General features: G+C 52.8%; 1 long non-coding RNA gene across 1 annotated transcript in view; it reads left to right on the forward strand.

Moving 5' to 3' along the window:
- The window catches only part of LOC132022585 (uncharacterized), a 30,962-nt gene extending 11,365 nt beyond the window's left edge, over positions 1 to 19,597 (forward strand). The window contains exon 3 of the long non-coding RNA XR_009405633.1: positions 19,236 to 19,597. This is a non-coding gene — a long non-coding RNA (uncharacterized LOC132022585). The remainder of the gene's footprint in view (positions 1 to 19,235) is intronic.
- The last annotated feature ends 2,485 nt before the right edge of the window (positions 19,598 to 22,082 follow it).

Genomic DNA, 22,082 nt, shown 5'->3' on the forward strand with positions numbered 1-22,082 from the left:
TTCATGTGCATAATGGCTGCCAAGTGTAAGCTGTCCAGAGTCAGGAATGTGGGTACACAGGTACAGTCATATCACATGACTCAACAACCCATCACTTGACAGAGGGAACAGGGAGGCCAGGTTAGTCCAGCTCCAGACTGTTGTTTCTAAGATGAGATAATTCACCTAGAATTCTGACAATTATTTAGAGGCTGCCTTCGTGGCCTTTAGTTTGGCTAGGGAATGGCCGAAGAGGGAAGGGCCAGGAGGATAAGAACCCATGCTCCACCCGCACTCCCCCGCCCCGCCTCGCCCTGTCGCATCAACTGTGCAGTCCCCTTCACAGCAGTCTTTGACTCCCCTAGCATTCGGTTCTTTCGCTCATCACCTTACCGCACTGGAATTGACCTTTGCCTTAAGAAACTAACTGGGCCAAGGACTGGCTCCAATTCTGATGTCTACCCTCTACTAGAACGTTAAAAGCCATGGCCTCATTTCTCCCAGTGGGACATCATGTCAGGGACCTCCATGTGGTGTCCTCCCCCATTGCAGTAAGTCAGGAAAATGCCATTGGCTCATGTCAGCATGGGTTACTTTCCATGGAGGAGGCTTTTCATACGAGTGATGTTGGACCCATTTTAATATCGTACACATTTACCAATATCTGGCCTAGAGTCCTCCGAAAAAATTCACATTAGATGTTCTTAGAATAGAAATACATTTGAAAAGAGCTATTTGAATCCTTTTAGAGACCCAGCATGCATGTCCTTGTAACTGGTTAATTAATTCACCCATTTATTCAACAACCATTTTGGGTATCTGTTATGTCCAAGAACCCATGCTAGGTGACAGGAATAGCAGCAGTGAGCAGGACAGATGTGAAGCCACACTTGGGTAGCTCGCAAAGGTATTTCTCAAAGGCATGAGTAGCATTTGGCTTCCCTCATCAGTTCTGCCAGCTCTGCCCCACCTATGGCCCAAGATTACCTGAGGAGAATAGTCAGTATTTCATAGAATTAAGGAGCTAGAAGGGAACTTGGACATGGTCATCCAACCTTTTATTATGTAAATTATATTTACTATGTAAATTAATAAACTGAGGATGAGCAATTTTTGAGCAATTTTTTGAGCAATTTTTCAGAGATATTGAGAAACTTGTCCGGAATCACAGTGTGTGTGTGTGTGTGTGTGTGTGTGTATGAGAGAGAGAGAGAGAAAGATTGTGTGTAAAAAAGGGGCATAAACATCATATATTTTAAATAAAAAAGAGTCAGAATTAAGGCCTTTAAAAATGAGCTTTCTGGGGCACTTGGGTGGCTCAGTGGGTTAAAGCCTCTGCCTTCGGCTCAGGTCATGATCTTAGGGTGCTGGGATCAAGCTCCTTGCTCAACAGGGAGCCTGCTTCCCCCTCTTCCTCTCTGCTTGCCTCTCTGCCTACTTGTAATCTCTGTCTGTCAAATAAATAAGTAAAATCTTTTTTTTACAAAAAAGGGCTTTCTGAGAGAACTGCCATTCATTATGAACTCTAAGAACTTTATTTTAAAAACAAAAGATTGTTCTGTTTGAATATTGAAGTATCGGTGTTTCCTCTGTTTTGGAACATCAGGATTTTTAAAACTTGGATTAAAAAATATCACATAAAGAGGAGCCTGGGTGGCTCAGTCGGTTAAGTGTCTGACTCTTATTTCAGCTCATATCATGCTCTCAGGGTGGTGAGATCAAGGTCTGTGCTCAGTGGGAAGTCTGCTTGAGATTCTCTTTCCCTCGTCCCCTGCACCATACCCCTGCTCATGCACACACATGCCCTTTCTCTAAAATAAATAAGTAAGGGCTCCTGGTGGCTCAGCTGGTTAAGCAACTATCTTCAGCTCAGGTCATGATCCCGGAGTCCCTGGATCGAGTCCCGTGTTGGGCTCCTAGCTCCATGGGGAGTCTTCTTCTCCCTCTGACCTTCTTGACTCTCTCATACTCTCTCTCGATTAAGTAAGTAAAATCTTTTTTAAAAGATAAAGTAAATAAGATCTTTTTTAAAAAATTGCATAAATTGCTCAAAAATTGCTCATCCACTCTTTATGTAAACATTCCCATCACTGCAGGAATCTTCTATTGCCATCAGTAGAAATGGCACCTTATAGCCCAAAGCTGGTTTCCTGGGTAGAGAGAGTAAGACCCTTTTGAGAAGCAGCAGCCCTATTTCCTGGGGCAGACAGACAGGCAATCCTGAGACAGAGGGGTCACTCAGAAACGGGGATCTCTCTGCCTACCTCTCCAGTGTGGAGCTGGGCTCTGTCCTCCCAGACTTGCTGACCTCTGTGTGACCCTTCCAAATCCACATAATCCTGTAAAGGTCAGCCCACAGACCCACCACCTGCTGCTCCATCATAGCCTGAAAACTTACTGGGCTGAGATGAGGGGACGCCGGGGCCCTTTGAAACCGTCCCCACTCCTTGCCAGTAGAGATGGTGTTTTAGGTCTGATGTGAGGGTCCCACACTCCAGGCCAGGAGTCAGGAGGCTCTCCTTTTCCTTCCCAAGCAGGAGCTGTTGAAGGAAGAGGGAATTCAGTTAAAACAAGATTTGCTTTGTTCTCCTGGGATCTCTTCTGCTTTGCAAAGGTGTTCCAGGGGGACTGTTGAGCAGGATGCGAGGGGGTAATGGAAAGGGAATGGCATATGGGGCAGATAAACCCGAGGGAATCTGAAGCTGGTTCCCAGACAGGAGAGTTGACCGGAGGGGGATCAACAGAGACAAACTTAATCCCTGTCCTCAGAGAGACCTGTGGACCGGGCTTTAGCAAAAGCCTCTGTGCTTTTTTTCTGTTCCTGGAGAATTTAGACAAAATAGCCCTGAGCCCCATGAGGCAGGGGAGCAAAAGGCCCTCCCCAAGCCGGATTGGGGCCTTCAGGGTTCTGATGAGTTCTGTGTCTGGAGTGACTGAGTGGGGCTGGCAATTGGGAACAGAGCCTAGTGTGGGAAGGAGACCTCAGTGTCTTCAGAGCTGGGGAGACTCTTAGGGATCCTCTAATTCAATTCCTTCTTTTGGGGGATGGACAATGATTAACAGAGAGGGAGCAAGATCAGCCCAGGTCACACAGCACCTGTTGCATTTCAAATGCGGAACTCCTGACTCCCAGTCTAACTCCTCCTGGATCCTTCGACCGAGTGGGAGTTCAGGCTGTGTCGTTCATTCATTCATTGGTTCGGTCCTTCGGCTTTGTGCCTTGCCTTGTGGAAGAGTCCGAGGAAACTCATCATATTATCTTTGCACTGCAGGAACTTGAACTAGAAACACACATGCACACACACACACCTGCATGGGAACAGTTCATTGGAAATAGAGAGCAGTCCATAGTCTTTTCTGTACTGAACCACATGGACAGAAAGAGTTAGAGGAGATCAAAGCATGAGGAACTGGGGTGCCGAGGTGAGGCCACTCTAATTCTTAAAGAATTCTTACCCTCCACCTCAGTGACTGGCTGCCCACCTCCCCAGGCTTTGACTGGGACAGCGTCAGAATTGCTGGGATGCCATCGAATTGATTTGAATTGAGCTGACATGGGTCTTGTTTGGGGCAGAACTGGTTCTTTGTAGGTACGGGGCGAAGGCCATGGGGCCCTCTCTGCCTGATGCCTTGGAATTCAGGTTCTGCCTAGAAGGCTGAGGGCTTCCTCTGGGGCCCCCAGGCCCTGGTGAGCTTCTGGAGGGACTGAAAGATACAAATCCAACGGCGCCAATCTCTGTTCCCCCATGGTGGCAGGGCATCCAGCGATGGGTTTCTCCAGAGCACGGCAGAGCAGTAGGGGGGGAACAGGAAGTCCCTGCCCAGCCATCTGCAAGGTTCCCTTCCTGTTTGCCAAGTGCTTACTGAGCCCCGGGTCTCTCACGGAGCCCCGAGTACAGGAGGCAGATTTATTTCCCAGCTGGAAAGACAAAGACACCGTATCTGGCAGGGAAAGAGCAAGTTGGAGCTAACTCATGAAAAGAGCTTTGGCTTACGGCATGGGCTGTGTGGAAGGTCAGTTGCAGCTCAACTTTTTGGCCAGAATGAGGTCATCTGCCTAGACTGACCACGGAGGAGCCACCAGGGATGTGGCCACCTCTTTACACAGTTTGGGACTCACCTTGGGGACTTGCCTTTTGAGACTCAGTGCACCCTTTCTCTATAAAAAAAAAATATATCTATCTATCTATCTCTATATCTCTATCTCTATCTATCTATCTATCTATCATCTATATCTCAGAAAGAGAGAGAGCACAAGCAGGGGAAGCAGCAGAGAGAGGGAGAAGCAGGCTTCTTGTTGAGCAAGGAGCCGGATATGGGGCACAATCCCAGGACTCTGAGATCATGACCTGAGCAGAAGGCAGAAGCTTAACCAATGGAGCCACCCAGGTGCCCCAAGTCTCAGCATGCTCTTTTGATGATTCTCAGGGGAGCAAATCTCTACCATTTGTGGATGAATAAGATTTCTGGAAATAATAAAAAGTCACTCCACATAATGTAGAGAGGAATTTAATCATGACGTTGTACCCCAGAAACTGTCAACTGTAACTGTTGTGGGTCAACTCTACTCCAGGAAAAAAATTAAAAGGGAAAAAGTCATCCATTGTTGATGCTGGACATTCCATTCAGTTTAGTTCTATTCAACCAATGTTTCCTGGGTGTCTGCAGCCGGCAAGGCTCTGTACTAGGCTCTGGGAATTAGATAAACCCCAACCTTGCCCTCCCCTGCTTGGGAGCTGACAGCTTAGCGGGCAAGAGAGACACTAAATTTAAAGACAAATAATGACTGGGGTAGTGAGTGCATCAAAAAGGAGGTGGGGAAAGCACATCAGTAGGTGGGAAAGGGTAGCATTCTGGGCTGAAGGAACAGCAGAAAGGATTATAATATTAGCCATCATTTCTTGAGCCCCGGCTACGCATCAGACACTATACGGAGTAGTTTATATGGATGATCTCATTTAATTCCTAGAACAAAGGTCTGTGGTGGGTGCCATCATTATCTCCAAATTATAGATGTGAAAACAGGCATAGCCAGAATAAATAGCTTTCTCAATTAGTAAATAGCAGAGCCAACTCTGAACTGCTAAGCGAGAGAGCCTGTGTATGTTCAGACGGGCTGGCATTGTTTGAATAAAAAATAACAAGAATTCTCAAGAGGACGGGAGGGGAGAGCTTTGCAAACATAAATCGGGACAATCTCAGCAAAATGATGTGGCAACATGTGTCTAGAGAGTGTTAAGTTGTGCATTCTCTTGGTCTCCACATTCTGTCATCTAGAAACTTAGTCAAAGGAAATAATCAGGAATGTGCATAAAGGTGTACCAGGAGAAATAACTGAAATGGTCTTCCACAGGGATCGGTTAAATAAATTACAGCACAATTAGTGCAATAAAATATTACACAGAGTTTAGGGCACCTGGGTGGCTCGGTCGGCTAAGCATCTGCTTTTGGCTCAGGTTATGATCCCGGGGTCCTGGGATCGAGCTCGAGTTGGGGGATCCGTCCTCAGTGAGGAGTCTGCTTCTCTCTCTGCCTGTGTCCCTTCCCCTTGTTCATGCTCTTTCTCTCTCTCTCGCACACACACAAATAAATAAATAAAATCTTTTAAAAAATATTTCACATAGTTTAAACATTCAAAATTTTGTTTGTTCCTCTTGTTTGATCTCTTCAAGGTGCTTTAAAGAAGTGTGAGAGAAGTCTGCAAAAAGATGGAGTGGGTGGGCCCCTCTGTCCCGATAGCAAAGAACTGTAGCTGGGACCCCTGGGTAGTTCTGGAGGAATCAGGGAGGCCAGGCCGAGGTGAAGCCTGCTGGAGGGGAAGTGAGACTTGGCTCCGAGTAACCGTGACCCAGGGGAGGGGGTGCGGCCAGCCGGCGGCCTGCCTGAGTCCTGGCACTGGCTCCAGGCTCGGGGTTTAAAGAGCTTTAAAAGCTGATTAAAAAGGTTCCTTAGACATCAAATGGCTCTTAAAAATCAATATTTTGATGATTTAAGTGCAAGAGAATCAGAAACATATGGATTAAATTGCCCTCAAATTATACACACTTTAAAAAAAAATGTGTTGGTCTTTAGCAAGCCCCAAATATTTGAAAAACAGATAGAGATGTTTTCCTCATCTTCAGACAGAGCTCTGCTAGGTCAGCTTGAAGAGTCCAAAGAGGAGGTAAGTGGGAACGGGGCAGGGCTCAGAGGCCGATGTAAGGAAATGTCCCCAGCCAGAGTCTTCTCCTGTAGGCCGGGCTGTGCAGGGGTAATGAGGGATGGACTGCTTGTGTACGTGCCTGTGTGCATAGGCGTGTAAGGGAGAATGCAGGTGCACATTCTCCTCTGGGCCTGCTTGGACCCTCCTGAGCCCACTTCCCCCAGCCAGCCTCGTTCCTCTGTGTCCTGGGCATATGGATCTGGGTGTTCAGTGCTGCAGTCCATCCGAGGTTCAAGGGGAAGGTCCTTTGTTTCCACCCGCCCTCCATCCCCCAGCAGCCTGGGCCCTCCTGCAGCGGGTGCAGTGTGGCCCAGCCCTGGAAGGTTCGAGCGGGGATGGATGCAGGCATCACCCAGCCCAGACATGATCAAACTTTTCTCAGCTCTGGGCTTGTTCTTCAAATGAAACCTTAGGAATGAAGCCCCTGAATGAAGGCTGAAGACAGGGTGGCTCCTGAGGGTGGCTCTGAGCCCTGCCTCATCCCCTCAGGTGGCTCCTGAGGGGTGGGGGTAGCTGGTTCCTCCAGTGCCTCCAGTCTGTGATTAGGTTTCTGCCTTGCAGGTGCTGTCCCCCAACCTCTTCCCCACAACACTGTCCGAGGCAGAGTCTGGGTTTGCTGCCTGTAGGGCGGGTGAGAGATCAGTGCTTTGGAAGGGATGGTCGTGACTCAGAAGGCCCCTATGGGCATCTCTTGGGCACCCCAACTCCCTGACAAGACCCATTTCTGGGCTGGGAGTTGACCTCTCTTCGTGCCTCCATTGCTCTCTCTCCAGGGAACATGCTGGGGGCCAGGCCTTGTGTCACCTCTGAAGGACAAGGGCTACTAATTCTTATTTCAGCCCCAAGAACAGCTTGGGGATCCCCGGCCTTTCTCTGGGTTCCTCATTGGCCCATGGAGCTGGCTCTGTTGTCTCCCTCCTATTCCTTTCACCCCCCGCCAGTGGCCTCCAAGGAGGGTTGTTAATTACCACAGTGATTTCCACCTCAATGGGCAGGTCTCAGTGGCCAGAATGGAGCTGTGGACACTCTTCCCACCCCATAGATGCAGGGGCAGGAGTATCAGAGGTGGGAATGAGGGTGAGGTGGATGGGGTGGGCAAGAGTCCCATGGGGCCCTCTGCTGGCATCGGAGGTTGGCTGGGCACAGGTCCCTGGGACAGAGGGGACCGCTAGTGGCTGGCCCCTGGCAAAGTTGCTGTCATTAAGAGAGCCAGAGGAGAAAAACTGGCATGTCTGCTGGTCTTAAGTATTCTTCCCAGCCCTGTCCTCTGGGCCTTCTTCAGGGAGAGCCTGAGCCAGAGTGGGGGGACCAGGTAAAAGGTGGGGACACACTGGAGTCTGGATAGAGTGGGGGAGTAGGGAGTGAGCTGGGGTCCCAAGGCCTCACTTGACCTCAGGGAAAGGGGCCGAGGGCTGGTGAGGGATTCCTGAAGACCACGGCCACCTTGGCTGGGATAAGCTGGTGTGCAGCCCACCAAAGGCAGAGCGGAAAACGAGAAGGGAAGTAAAGCTCTCTCTTCAACACCACAGAAAGGGAAGGGAGTGGAAAATGACGCCCAGCTCAAGGTTCCTATTTCCGCATGTGCTGCTCCCTGTCACCTCAGTGTTCCGTCCCTGGAGATGTCCCATGGGAAGAAACAAGAGACTGGAGATCCCGCACCCTGAGTTGGACCAGGCAGGCCCTGGACTAATAGTACCCTGGTGAGGCACTGACCCCACAGCCTCTGGCCACTAGGTCAGGTCGGGCTGGGTCTGTCCCCACCCGGAACCAAGGGAAACCACTGCAAGCATCCAGCCCCTGCACCTGGGATTCCCAGTGGGCTGCTGGGCCCTAGTTAGGCCTGGACCAGGGAGATACCTGTCTGGAACCTGGGCCTCATCCTGCCTCTGCCCCTTCGTTCCCCCACCTGAGGCCCTCCCTCTGTCTTAATCTGTTGCCCTCCCCCAGGCTGTCCCTAGCCAGCTCTCTCACACAAAGGATGGGTGGGAAGACAGGAAGTGGGTCTGGAGGGACCCTGAGCTTTGATCTGGCCCCAAGGCAGGGGCAGCTGTCTTTGGTCCTCTTTTCCTATTTGGCCCAATTTCCTTGCCTCATCCTCTACCTCTGTATATGGATGTCTGGGTTCAGACAGTTCCAGGGGCGCCTGGGTGGCTCATTTGGTTAAGTGTCTGCCTTCAGCTCAGGTCGTGATCCCAGAGTCCTGGGATCGAGCCCCACATTGGGCTCCCTGCTCAGAGGGGAGTCTGCTTCTCCCTCTGCCCCTCCTCCCGGCTCATGTTCTCTCTCACTGTCTTGATCTTGAGTTCTCTCTCTCTTTTTCAAATAAATAAACAAAATCTTAAGAAAGGAAGGAAGGAAGAAAGAAAAGAGAAGGCTCTAGGGCTCTAGGCCAGCACTTCCCCCCACCCTCCCTCTCCACACCCAGTCCCTAGTGGCCCATCAGGCACATGGCAAGGCCAGTACATCATCCTGTCCCCCAGATTTACTGCCTGACCCCTCCACCCAGCTGAGGAAACTAGAATCCTGGGGCTCACCTTTGACAACCCCTGTGCCCTTGGCTCCTCATGTCACTTCATCATAAGCCTCTCCCACTCCTCCCTAAATAGCTCTCACATCTGTCCCCTCACCTCTCTTCCTGCCCCCAACCCCCGGCCACTTGTGTGTTCACCTGGACGGTGGCCACAGCCCCTCAGCCTGCCCAGTTTTACTTCCCACCAGCCCTCTCCACAGGTCCCATAGAGCGAGCTTTCTAAAATGCAAAGCTGCTCACGTCTTTCCCTTCTTAGAAAACCGGGTGGGCTCCCATTGCCTATCCAGTGAAGCCCTGGTTTCTTGGGCCAGCAGACCTTGCCCTCGGTGACCTGGCCCATTCCTCCCCAGCTCCTTCCCAGGTGCCTCCCTGCCTGAACCTTCTGATCCAAGCCTAGGGAACTCCTCATGTGTCCCAGGCCCACTAGGCACTCCCTTACTGCTGTGGCTTTGTAGATTCTATTCCTGGTGTCTGGCATGCCCACCCTGGTCAGTCCCTCTCTCAGCCCACACCTGACCTCCTCATGACATTGTCCCTGACCTCTCCAGCCCTGCTGTGACTCCTGGGGCCTCTCATGCTGGGCTGGGGCTGAGCACCATTCCTCAGTATTGTTCTTTGGTAGCTGGAAAATTCTAGGTGCTCTGAGGGCGGGCACGTGTCTCAGAATCCAGCTCAGCACCTGGTGGAAGTCCACGGACGGGAGGAGTGAAGGAGCATGTCCAAATGGAACCCAACAGCCAGCCCCTGTCCGGCCCTCCTTCTGGGGGAGGCCCCATGGGGGTACAGGCCTCTGGCACCCTCTATGCCCCAGGTATATCTGGTCCTTGCAGAAGCAATATGCAGACCAGCTGTGGAATCAGATTTTTTTTTTTTTTCCTTTTTAAAGTTTAAGCTGTTTTAGATACAGCCCCGGTGTGGAGGGGAGAGGCTCTGTGCCTCCCGCTCACCTCCACCCTTGAGGCAGTTGGAGAGAGGGAGAGAGGGAGAGAGACACAAATCCGAGGGGGGCCTAGACGTTGATCTGGCTCTACCTCCCTGACCTCAGAGCCACCCGCTTCTGTATTCATTCCACAAATGTTAACTGAGTACCTACTGTGTGTTCAGCACTCTCCCAGGTGCCGGGATATACGCAGTAAATAAAAGAGCCCACGTCCTTCCCTCCAGGAGTCAACAGTCTGTTGGGAGGAGAGACCTCAAAGAAACACATTTGGAACTGGCATGTTCCCTAGGCGGAAGGACCAGACATGCCCATGGGTCAGATGGGCCTCTCAGAGGGGCGAGGTTTAAGCTGAAATCTCAAAAATGAGAATAATCTTTTAAAAAGGTGGTGAGGGGGGGCACCTGGATGGCTCAGTGGGTTAAAGCCTCTGCCTTCGGCCCAGGTCATGATCCCAGGGTCCTGGGATCCAGCCCGCATCGGGCTCTCTGCTCAGCAGGGAGCCTGCTTCCTCCTCTCTCTCTCTGCCTGCCTCTCTGCCTGCTTGTAATCTCTGTCTGTCAAATAAAAAAAAAATAAAAAAAATAAATAAAAAGGTGGTGGGGAGGTGTATGGGTGGCTCAGACAGTAAAGGGTCTGCCTTTGGCCCAGGTCATGATCCTGGTGTCCTGAGACTGAGCCCCTCATCAAGCTCCCTGCTCAGAGGGGAGTCTGCTTGCCCCTCCTCCCCGCTCCTGGCTTGTGCTCTCTCTCTCAAATAAATAAATAAAATCTTAAAAAAAAAAAAAAAGGAAATGAGTTGCTGGCTCGGAATGCTGAGGAGAGAGATCTAGGGAGGAGGCAGTCCAGGCAACGGCCTGAATGGGGCCCTGAATCCTTCTCCAGGCCTCAGTTTCCTTCTTTGTGGTGGGAAGCCTTCTTTCTCCCAGGGCTTTGTTGGGAATCAAAGGAGAGGGATGTGTTCAGACAGACTTCAGAGGCCATTTGATTCTATTCCTGTGTTTACAGCAAGATGGCTGCCCCCTCCTGTTCTTCCTCAGTGAGGCCCCACCACCTTTACCCTCCTCAAAAAGTACCTCACCCTGGCAGGGTCTGCTTCAGCCTTATCAGCCTCCTCATATCTCAGTGTGAATCCAATAATCAGACTCTATGAGGAGAGTGCAAGGATTTGAGACCGAGATGGGAAGAAGACACCACAGAGGGGTCCATGGGGAGACGAGGGCTTCCTGACCATGAGCCCCTCAAGGATAAGCCCAGAGCCTGACATGGTGCTCGGAGCACAGCAGGGACTCCTCCAGGTTTGCTGAGTGAGTCAACAAACGTCCAACCTCATCGCAGATGGGAGCCTTTAGGGTAATGAGTTCTCTGGGCTGTGTTTCCTACCACAGTCCCCTTGCTTGCTTCCATTCTTCTTTCCAGCCTCCCCTGCTTGTCCTCCAGGCTTTGGGGGTATAAATGTTCTCACTTTCCCAGTGGACATTTGGCAGAGCCAGTGGGACCGCGTGTGCATGTGGTGGGGGGGGCATGCGGGCTGTGAGGGGGCTGGAGACAAAGGCCCTGGAGTGAGATTCAGGGCACAGCTGAACTGCCCTGAACTTTTCCTTTTTTGTTTTCAAGGAAACGAATAATCCAAGAACCACCCACGGGCCTGGCGGGCCCTGCTAAGCAGGGTTGGAATGTGCTGCCTTTCCCGTTAGTAATTGTTTTTTCTGGTCAGCCTGTAACCCTTCCCCTGCCATTCCCCTGCCACTGGGGAGAGGTCCTCCCTTCAGGGCATCAGTGGAGCTGGGGAGGACACGGAGACTGGTGTCCCCAAGGTTTCCCTGCACTTTCCCACTAGGCTGCCGCAGGGCGTGGCCAGTGGGCTTCTGGATCTGACCTTGACATTGCATCACAGACCGTCTGCCTGCACCGTGATTCTTAACCCCACTCGGCTGTCAGCCTCTGCTCTCGCAAGAGGCACTGGGGGCTGCCAAGGACTGGGGTACGCCAGAAGGTGCCCAGTCTGGCATGGGTCCTGTAGGCCTTTGTTAGGGTGTCTGTGTCTGACTGTTGCTGCGTCTGTGACTGTGAACGGGGGTCAGCACGAGCCTGTGTTGGAATGTGATCTGGGACACTGAGGACCCATTTGTGGCCTCAGTGTGTGTGTGTGTGTGTGTGTGTGTGTGTACGCGCATGGGTGTGTACACAGTCAAGTGTGTCCTGGGAGGGAAAAGAGTCTTGTTCCTGAGCTGACTCAGCACCTCTCTCTTCCGCCCCACCTCCCTCAGCCGCACCCAGTTGAGGGCCTGAGCCTTTGCTCCATGGAGGAGGCAACACCCTCTGCCGCCATGTTTCTGTCATTGGCTGCCCATCCCCACCAACAGGAGGGGGCAAACATGGCACCCCGGGCCCTGTCCCAGTTAAACTCCTTGTCTTTAATCCATAGGAATTCAAGAGGTCAGAGGTTTGGACTATTTCCTGACACTCCCCCTACCAGCCCCCAGCCAGGCCCTATATTCTCCGGTTTTGGGGGGAATAATCTGGAGCACTCTGGTTACATTTCCTGGGGCGGCTGTAGCTCAAGGCAGGCTTAGGTTCAGATGGAGATGATTTCAGCAGAGTCAGGAGGAGCCCTGGGGGTGTCCCTCACTGTCCCTCTACATCACCCTCTCTCCACGTGGACCACAGCTGCCTCAGCCTCAGATAGGCCTGAGATGCAGCCTTTAGTTCTTAGAGTGAGTGCAGCCTCCCTGGTCAGGGAGTGGGTGCTGGGTGGGCTGGGTGCCCCCTTCTCTCAGGGAGGGGCCGGGAACTCAAGAGCTGGGGAGAGCCACTGGGCCTGCTGCCCCAGCCTCAGCTGACAAAGCTCTGGGTCCCAGGCTCCGGGGCAGAGGCCTGCCTATGTCCTGAGCAGTTGGCAAAAGAGGCCGTGCCAAGGCCCGGTCCAGTGTGGCCACTGAACATTTGGTGTGAATCAAAGGCTTTTCCAGCCTGGAGAGGAATGCTGCCGAGTGGGGTCTGGGAATGGGCCTGGCAGGGCAAACACTGCCCTAATTGAGGCCCTTCTAGACTTTTAATTACAAGCAGTGTTTTCCCAAGCTTCCTAAATTGACCGTGGAGACCTGCTGGTGTTATTGCCCATGCCAGGGACAGGAAAAAAAAATTGTTGTGAAAGCTTTTTCAGTAAGGTTTATTTTAGCCATGTTTTGAGGTGGAAAAGCTCACACAGTGGAGGCCGGAGCCATTTTCCTCTGAGGGCCTCCTTCAGACACAGCCATGGTCAGACGCTCAGCTCGAACACAGATAGACAGCTGCAGAGAAGGACACATGCACATCAGACACGGTCGTGGACGCGGCTGCCGGTGCTGTAAACAGCAGGCTGGAAACCCAGCCCAAGCCCCCGGAATGTTTTAGAGAGGAAAACAGGCCCTTGCCGGCTCCCCTCCTCCACCCACTATGCCCTTCAGAAAGGCTGGGCCCAGGGCCTGCTTCGGAGCCCCTGTCCCCTTCACAAGGCCTGTTCACAAGGCCCAGGACAGATTTCAAACCCCCAGCTAGGAGTTTCTTATGGCAGAAACCTTTGTCCTGCTCTTGTCCCAATCCCTGGGGAACGCGACTGTCTGGGAAGGAAGGCCATGCCCTTGTCTGTGGAAGAAAAGGCCCTGACATTCGGCACCCCAGCTGAATCCTTGGGGGCCCTTTCTGACAGAAACTCCATAGGGTTCTGGGGAGTGGTTAGGGTACAGAGGCAGCAACCTGAGGTGTCTCTGGATGTCTGAGCACTGAGCCCTGCTTGTCCGTGAAAATCACCTGGATTCCAGGACTCTCTAAGGGCAAGAAAATCTGGATCCCCATGGCTTGGGCCCTGGGGTGTGTATGTCATACCACTGCTCACCGTTGTAGCTGGAACGCTGGAAGCACTCAGCACACGTTTGTTGAATCAGTGGGTGTTTAATGGCAGACTCTGGGCGCCCCATGCCTGCCCCCCACAGCTCTGAAAGACTGCAGTTTCCCCTCTTTTCCTCTTTCCCTTCCCTTGGTGCTCAGCGCCTGTGGATCCAGACACCCAGGCAGTGTCCAGAACCCTTACCCTGTGTCCAGCTGGGACCCAGGAATGGTGCACAGTAGAAATGGGCAGGGAGGGAGGCCAGACACAAGAATGCCTGCTCTGCCATTTGGCCAAGGGTTCCTTGGGCTTGGGCAGGACCCAGACTCAGAGCAGGAGACCAGAGGAGCTTGGGCAGGGTGAGCCTTGGTGGCCGTTACTGGCCGTTGCTATCATCCCTTATCTGGGGCTCCTGGCTCTTACACCACGTCCCTAACCGCCCCTGGAATCAGGGCCCCTGCTGCTCCCTCCCCAAACAGACCGTTACTGGGTTTCCGTTGTGTGGGGAGGGTGTGAGGGGCTGTCTGCTTAATTAATCATTTCAGGCCACCCTGGGAAACTCATTAAGCCACCTCACAGGGCTGGGAGCCGGATGCCACTCTCTGAGTTGGAACTTTCTGGTCTGCCACACTGGGGTCCATGTTTCCCTCCACCCATGTGCACACATGTGCATAAGAATGTGTGTGTGTGTGTGTGTGTGTGTGTGTGTGTGTGTGTGTCAGAGAGAGAGAGAGAAAGCGTGCGCGCCGTGCCCTCGTGTCTATGATTGTGTGTGTGTTTGCGTTTCCTAGATTCTGCAAGGAACTTCCCCTGATTCTTCTTAATTACCAGCCTAGAAGAAATCCAAGATGCTTAGAGCAAAGGTCAGACTCCACCTGTTTTCCCTGCACTTCATTTTCTGGCAGTTCCCACAATAGTACAGATAAGTACAAGATTCAGGCAATCTTTTCTAATTAAAGTAATTAAAAACCGGCGATGATTGCACCTTTCATCTGAACGGGAAAATATTTACTCATCCAAACTGCAGGCCCTTCAAAGCATTCAGGAGGTCTATTTTGACAAACAGATCCTCCCCCTCCCCCAGACCATTCTCTCTCCTCCAGGACACACACACACAAAGGCTGGTTTATTTGGCAAGAGATGGCTGCATGAGGCCCCGTGGAAGACGTGCCAGAGAGTGGGAGCCTGTGACAGGTTTTGAGCAAGTGCACACTTCAGCCTAGTCCCTGCCAGGCCCTCCTGAGAGGGTTTCTGGGGCCTTCGGGATTTTGATTTGACCAGTGGATGCTTTGCTGTTGCTCTTTCTCCTTCTCCCAGGGCGCTCCCCCCAAGGACCCCCTGCCTTGCTGGTACAGCTCCCCTCTCTTTAGGCCTTGCCCTCTGAACCGGCTGGCATAGAACGTCAAATGGAAGAACGTGTTGGAGGCTCAGATCTAGCCCGTCCCACTGCCCATCTTCCCAGGCTTTGACCCAACTCACTCGTGTTAGGTTGCTATTTTGCAAAAGCCCGTGTGCTGGATACAAAAGCCCTTCATCAATGCTGAAAACCATTCTAAGAGCGTGGGGTACGGCCCCCTCCCCTCAAGAAACACAGTCACACAAACTTCTCGACAAACTGCCCTTGGCTCTCCCCGGGGAAATCAGACAGAATGCAGACTGCGCTATTTCACTTTGAACACTGGAGGCAAGTCTAATCACCCAGTTTCCTGGCAAATGGGGTTTGGTGTCACAAACTGCAACTTTTCCCTAACGAGGAGTTCCTCCTGTGACCCCTACCAGAGGTGCCCTGACATTCCAGGGCCAGGAGTCCAGGGGTTGGAGTCTTTGAGGGGGTGGGGGGTGTGAAGGCACAAAAGCCTGAGTGCCCAGTCCCATGGCCCGGAGCTGACCTGATCTCTGTCCCATATCACCCCCGTCCCTGTCCCCACTGCCAGGAGACAGGACATGCTTTGGAGCTGGTGCAGCTAGAGCTTGAAGCAGTCTCAATGGGATTATCCACTTAGAGGCTGTTCCCAAATCCTCAGAATATGACATGAAGGAAAATTCTAGGAAACAGTTCCAGGAACACCCTGGCCCAGCTGTCCCCCGAGAAGGGCCTGGTTGCCTCTGCCTGCCTAGGCCAGGCTGGACAGTGTCCTCATGATGACCCAGAGCCCTCAGCTGTCCTCCCTGCAGAGCCGTGGCCTCAAAGAGCCAGTGTGGGCAGATCTGTATCTGTAGGAAGCATGCTGTTCTAGGGGCTGGGTAAGAAAGAACAGTCGGTGTGGGTGCTGTGTGCTGGCCTGTTGGTAGATGGATGGGCTTACTCTGCGCCCAGAACAGCCTCATCAGAGAGTGGGGGTGAGCCTACGGGGTTCTCCCAGGCTGCAAGCTCACTCCGAGTCAACCATGTTTGGACTCTGGACTCCGGCAGAGCCATCCCCAAAACCCCTCCTTCCCAGCCTTGCCTCTCCAGTCCCCGGCTCTAGAGCCATAGTTCTCATCTGGGCCACTCCCAGAAACACACTGGCACAGCTAAAGCAAAGGGTCCCCGAGGCCCACCTCATATCTCAGGGGTCTTGATTCAGGCCTGACCCCTATTGGACTCTTCTTGCTGGTCCCAAACACTCTGGGAGGCCTGAAAGAAGCCATGGGACCGGGGGATTTGCCCCCAGTAACTCTATCAACCTGTGTGCGCATGTGCCTGGCACACAAGGGCTCAAGTAGCCAGGGTTCCTGGGGTGGAGAAGCCCCTAGCCAGAGCCCAGGTGGGGAGCTTCCATCCCCCAGATGACCCACACCCTGTCCTCCTTCCAAGCTCAGTCTAACCCTCCTGCCCAGGAGGCCTGAGCCTGCAGGTGGCCCTCAGTGGGCCTGTGCTCCCTCAGTTGGACTCAGAGAATTGTGTTTGATCAAACCTAAGCATTGGGTGATTAACTTGCTTGGTGGAAACAGTCCCCAGGGGACTGGAACCCTTGTTGCAAAAATAAATTTTCCCTCTGGACCTAACTAGCTTTTGTAATCTTGCTTTCCTTTGCATTCTAGCTCCTTTTTTTTTTTTTTTTTTTTTTTGTTCTTTCTAGTATCCCAACCGGCTTTTATCTTCTTCCTTTCCTCCCACGGAGACCCAAACAAACAGTCCCAGTAAACAAACTTTCAGGCCATGCTCTTAAAGAGACATTGCATGCTTATTGCCAGCTGGACTGTTCCCCCACCCCCGGGCTTGGGGGTGTCAAAGATCACCATGGGACACTCACAGGAAGAAGCTGGCTTAAGGCAGTTTACCAAAAAAATTTCCCTAGGAGACATTGCTCCTTTCCCACACCTCATTAGAAGACAGAACAAGAGGGAACACTAGGGTTTAGCAGAGGTCTCTGAGTGGTACTGATGAGGTATGACTATGAGACTATTACTTTCTTTTGTCTCTAGAATCCGAAAGGATTTCTTTCTTTCCAAGCATGATTCAAAAAAAAAAAAAAAAAAGGATTTTCCTGCCAAACTTCCTGCTCCCCCCACTACCAAGCCAACACATCTCCGAAGTGATAATATCGAACAAAAGGAAAATATGAGCCGAATCTAGTTTGCACACAACTTTCCTGGAACTTGGCTTCTTGTGACTCGGAGAGACTCTGGTCTTAATTTGTATTGTTTGTGCACAGCTGGGCTGATGCGCTGAAGTCACTGTGGGGTGGGGGTAAGTGTGTGCGTGAGTGTGAATATGCATGTGCGTTAGTCTACCCGTGTGCCAGGCTGCTGGCTGGAGGGTCTCTGCCTTGATGGGGGGGGGGGTCCTCCACAGCACTGTGTATGTGGACAAGGTGAGGACGTGGGTCACTTCCCACTTGAATCGTCTGGATTGAAAGGATCCGCAGTTCTTGGAGGGGCTGCGGGATGCTCTGGTCATGTCCATCCCCAAAGTGGCCCAGTCCAGCAAGGTGTGCGTCTAGGCCAGGATTCCACGCAAGGCAGGAGGCACCGCGGCTCTGGCTCTGCGTCTGTAATAGGTCCCTGGAACGCTGAACCGCTGCTCCCAAGCCAGGTCTGAACCAGGCGTGTGTGCGAGAGGGCTGTGGTCCTGCTGCCCGCCGTGAAGACAGGGCCCCCTGCACCCTTGCCTTGTCCCTGCTTCGAGGGCTGGCCTCCACCTGGCGCAGGCAGAACCCCCAACACCCCCAAACCACTGACTTCTGTGGAACAAAGCCTAACTAAGGTGGCTTTTCCCCTTTAAGAGAATACATTCCTCAGCGGGATGGTGGCCCCTGGGGCTCTCTCCCACTCCCACTTGGAAGCCAGGCAGAAAAATTGCCTGGTGGGCAGGATTATGGGATTAGTCAACTTTCCCAAAACAGGCCCAGAGGCTCTGGGTCCGAAATGAGTTTTGGTCTGAGCCTTTCCCTGTGATTAGTGACAGATGTGTCAGTGGGCCCTCCCTCCTCCCTCTGCCAGTCTCGCTTCTTCCCTCAGTGCTAGTAACACACTGTGTTACCTTAATCACAGGCTCCAGAAATCTGGGGAAAGCATGTTTCAGTGAAAATGAGCCCCATGGTTCAATGGCTCCAGGACCCAAAGAGGAAGATACTACTGACTGGACCGACAGTCTCTTTGCCAGTCCTTCCCTATCGCCGCCAGAGAGCAGTCCCCCAAGCCAGGCTGAGCTAGAGGAGCTGGAGCCAAGGGGGCTGGTTGGGCCTCGGTGGTCTGTAACCCCGTCTAGCTTCTGCCTCCCATTCCTGCTGGCCCTCTGTCCCCACCAGCTCTTTGGGCCCAGCTCCCAGGGTCCCCCTACACTCTGAGACAAGCTGCCTCCGAACACCCCGGCCCTCCTTGACCTAGGCCTGCCCTTCAGTCCATCTGTGAGCCGGCCTGCATTGTTTCCAGAGCTAGTGTGTCCCAGGAAACAAGCTCCAAAAGGCCAGTCAGTGGAGGCCACCATGCTGGGACAGTGGGATGTCCAAGGACGTCTCTGTGGCAGAAGCAGAGCCCGGGATCTAAGCTGGGGAGGGGTGCTCGTAACTCCCCCAGGGACTCCCATGGCCTTGCCTGCATTAGGAAGGTCCTTGCAGAGAAACTATATGCTGACAGCTGCTGTCCCTCTTTGGGGCACTCTCCCTGGGGCTTTAAGCTCTGTAAAGGCTAGATGTAAGGAAATCGAATTTTGGTTCTTTCACTGATGCCAACGGTCTCTAGAGCTTGCCTCAAAAACCTCCTGGTGGAGCTCACCTGGTGGTCTGGAGGTGAGCCTTTCCTGCCCTGTGCCAGCTGCTGGGGGCTGCCTGGTCTTGGCTTCTCTGGGTGGCTAACAGCCAGGCCACACCCGGGATCCAGAGTTCAGAGCCTGGGGCAGATTCCAGAGCACAAAAGGACCCAGGGCGGAGTTCCAGCGGAACCCAGAGCTTGGGCAATGCTAACCCCTGACCAGACTGGAATGGGCAACAAGTCTGAGCTCTCCGTCTTTCTCAAAAGAAAGGCTGCCCCTTCTTTCAAGGGTATACTATAACCTGTGAATAGTTCTCCTGGGTAAAAGAAGTATGGCTCAGGAAAATGTTAGAGCAGACCGACATATATAGACCTAACATCAGTGGTCCCCGAGTCACAGATTTCTGGGTCCTGCCCAAGAGCCTCTGATCTAGTAGGGGTGGTGCCTGAGAATTTATATTCTCAGCTAGTGTTCAAGTGCTGCTGCTGCTGAAGGTAACACACTTTAGAACTGTGGTAATAGTCCTTCTGTCCCATTTTACAGATGCAGAAACTGAGGCCGATGGGAAGAATCAGCTTGAGGGAGGTCAGGATGATGGTGTCCCTGAGAGCGAAGGTCTCCTCTCTCCCTGGCAAGAGAACTTCCACTCTCCAGCCCTGCCTCGTGGCTGTAAGCCCAGGGCCACACAACTGGGAGCTGGCCCTCTCTGCTGGCTGCTGTGGCCCACTGGGCACAGTTCAGTGCTGGCTGTGACTTAGAAAATGTGCCTGTGGCCCCCCGTGGGTGCTGGAAATGGAAGTGGCATGTTTTGGCGTGTCTTGGCCTCCGGGCTGAAAACTGTTTATTTGGACTATTAAGAATACAACTTCAGCTGAACCACAAAATCAGCGGAAACCTTTATCTTGGGTGGCACGCTCTGGGCTTCCTCCCACTCTCCTGCGGGCTTGCAGAGTGGGGCCACATTGGACAAGGTGCCTCTGGGAATGATTCCAGGGCCTCTTAGTCTCTGCTCCAGAGAGATTAGTCAAGTGTATGGGGGGCTACTCTTCTCGGTTGCCTCTGTGCTGATGATGGGAAGGGAGGTATTAGGAGAGGACCCGAACTCTTTAATCAGAGACTGCAGGGCCTTTGGGGTCTCTTGAGTTGAGGGTGGGGCTTCTTCTGTAATTGGCCAAGACATATCTTCTGGGCCATCTTCTGCTACCCCAATGATCACTGTCTCAAATTATCTCCTTGTCCTTCTCCAGCCAAGAAATGGGTGAGTTCACAACACCCACTGCCCAGTCCAGCACACTGAGGGCTTGGCTCTGACACCACCCGATTACCCCTTTAGTCCTTACCCCTCTGGGCCTTCCTGGGCCTCCATAGTGGTAGTAGATAAATCAGGTGTGTGCTTATAACCCTCCTTGAAGTTTAAGCTTCTTGCCACACAAAACCCAAGCCTCGGCTTCCTCAAGTAGCTCCAAGAGGAGCCAGCCCTCTTGGCCTTAGCTGGTCATGGCTGGTCACTGTGTTGAGAAACGATCTCATGATTGGGTGCTCGGATGACCAAGATCACTCTTTCCTCCAGCTGCTCTCCCTCACCCACTCCCTGCATGGTTGCTGAACAGGCCCTGCTCTCACACCTTCCAGGGCTCTGCCAAGACACCCACTGGGCCCCTGCAAACACTGATAAGACCCGTTTCTAGAACCTCAGATTTTAAAATTCTACATCTTATTTTGTTTCTGAACGATTCCAGTTGGCAATCTTGTCTCCCTAGCTACACACTATAGACACTTATTGGGGTAGGAACTGAGTTTTCTGCCAATCACAAGCCCCCCACCCCCACCCCTGCCCCCATGACCCACCAGGAGTCTGGGTTGGAGCTGATGAGTGATTTTGGCATTCACCACCTTGGCTAATGACCTTGTCACAGAGTGTGCATACATAAGGGCGGGAGGAAGGGGGGCACTGGGACACATCTGACTTCCTTTGTCTGCCTCAGCAGCTACCTTGGGATGCACCCCTGACTCCAGCGGGACCCCCCCATCCCCAACACACACTGGAAATGGGGTGAAAGGGCCAAATGCCCAGGAGGCAAGCGGGTGATGTCTCCTTTTGGGAAATGCCTTCTCATACTCTGCCCAGAGTGGATTCCAGCAAAGGGGGTGGGTGGCCAGAGTGTCAATGGAAACAGTGAAATCTCTAATCTGTTTCTCCATCCTGGCTCCAATCCTTTTTTTTTTTTTTTTTTTTTAAGGATGTACAGCAAAGAAAATAAACCTGCCTGGGACTGAGCTGGGGGTGGGAGAGGTCGGCAGTCCAGGGAGTTAAAAATTAGCCAAGAGCATGAAGAATTCTACATCATTTCACAATTGGTCCCTTGTTCCCGCATTCATATAGACCAGTAAAGAGGATGGGGAAAGCGGGATTATAATGATAGAGAAACAGCAGCAAAACACAACGTGAAGCTGGGGAGGAAGCTGGGAAGGACGCCATGGGTTACCCATTAGCCTGCCAGGCCAGTGGCTCAGGGAGGCGAGGGCCCTGGCTACTCCGTCGCAGGCCTGCTGGTCCAGGTGGCCTGCCTCCAGCTCCACCTGGGCCGCTGGAAGTTTCTAACTGGGAGCAGGCCCTTTCCCGGGTTGGGCCCTCATTGGGCCCCGTTTCCTGGAGAGGCTGCAGCGGTTTTCTAAGCTGCTAGTTGGGGGGCCTGGGGCGATGAGGGAGGCCTGCGAGTGGAGGCTGCTCTTCGAGGCTGGGGAGGGAGGGCCTGGGGCTGAGGAAGGAGACAAATTGAGGGAGGTGGCTCAGCAGTTCTTGTCCTGGGACCTCACACTCAGCAGACATTGCTTTTCTCTCTATAGAACCGGGAACTGTCCCAGACCAAGGAGTTTGCCCAGGGTCACACAGTTCTTAATGGGTTGAGCTGGAGGTTGATGGAAAAGCCTTGCTCCCCAGGTCTCTGTGAGGCCACTGGGCCCCGGTCCTCCTGGGAGATGTGGCCTGCCTCACGGAGCCCAGGACAGACTGGGGCGCAGGATTGCCAGAGGCTTTGCCTCCATGTCTCCGGGTGGTGTGGAGGGGGTGGCCCCGGCTCAGAGGGTCGCCTGGCCTCCTTCAGTGGGTATTGCTGCTCCCCACAGAGCTGAGCCCACACGCTAATCATCTGGGCAGGCCTGACTCCTCACCAGAGGTGTGAACATGCCCCAATGTCGGGACCAGAATGAGGCACTTTCATAGACAAGTTGGAATCCGTCTGTGAGCAATAAATTGCTCTAGTCCCTGGGGCCATTTTCCATCGTAAATCTGAATGATTTGACGCTGCAGATCCTCTGGGCTGGAGCCATTTCCAGGGCTGGAGCCATTTCCAAGGCAACAAGAAAGCTTGTGGGGACTCTCCCAGGGCA

The sequence above is a fragment of the Mustela nigripes genome, chromosome 7, assembly GCF_022355385.1.
Source record: "Mustela nigripes isolate SB6536 chromosome 7, MUSNIG.SB6536, whole genome shotgun sequence".
NCBI lineage: Eukaryota > Metazoa > Chordata > Mammalia > Carnivora > Mustelidae > Mustela > Mustela nigripes.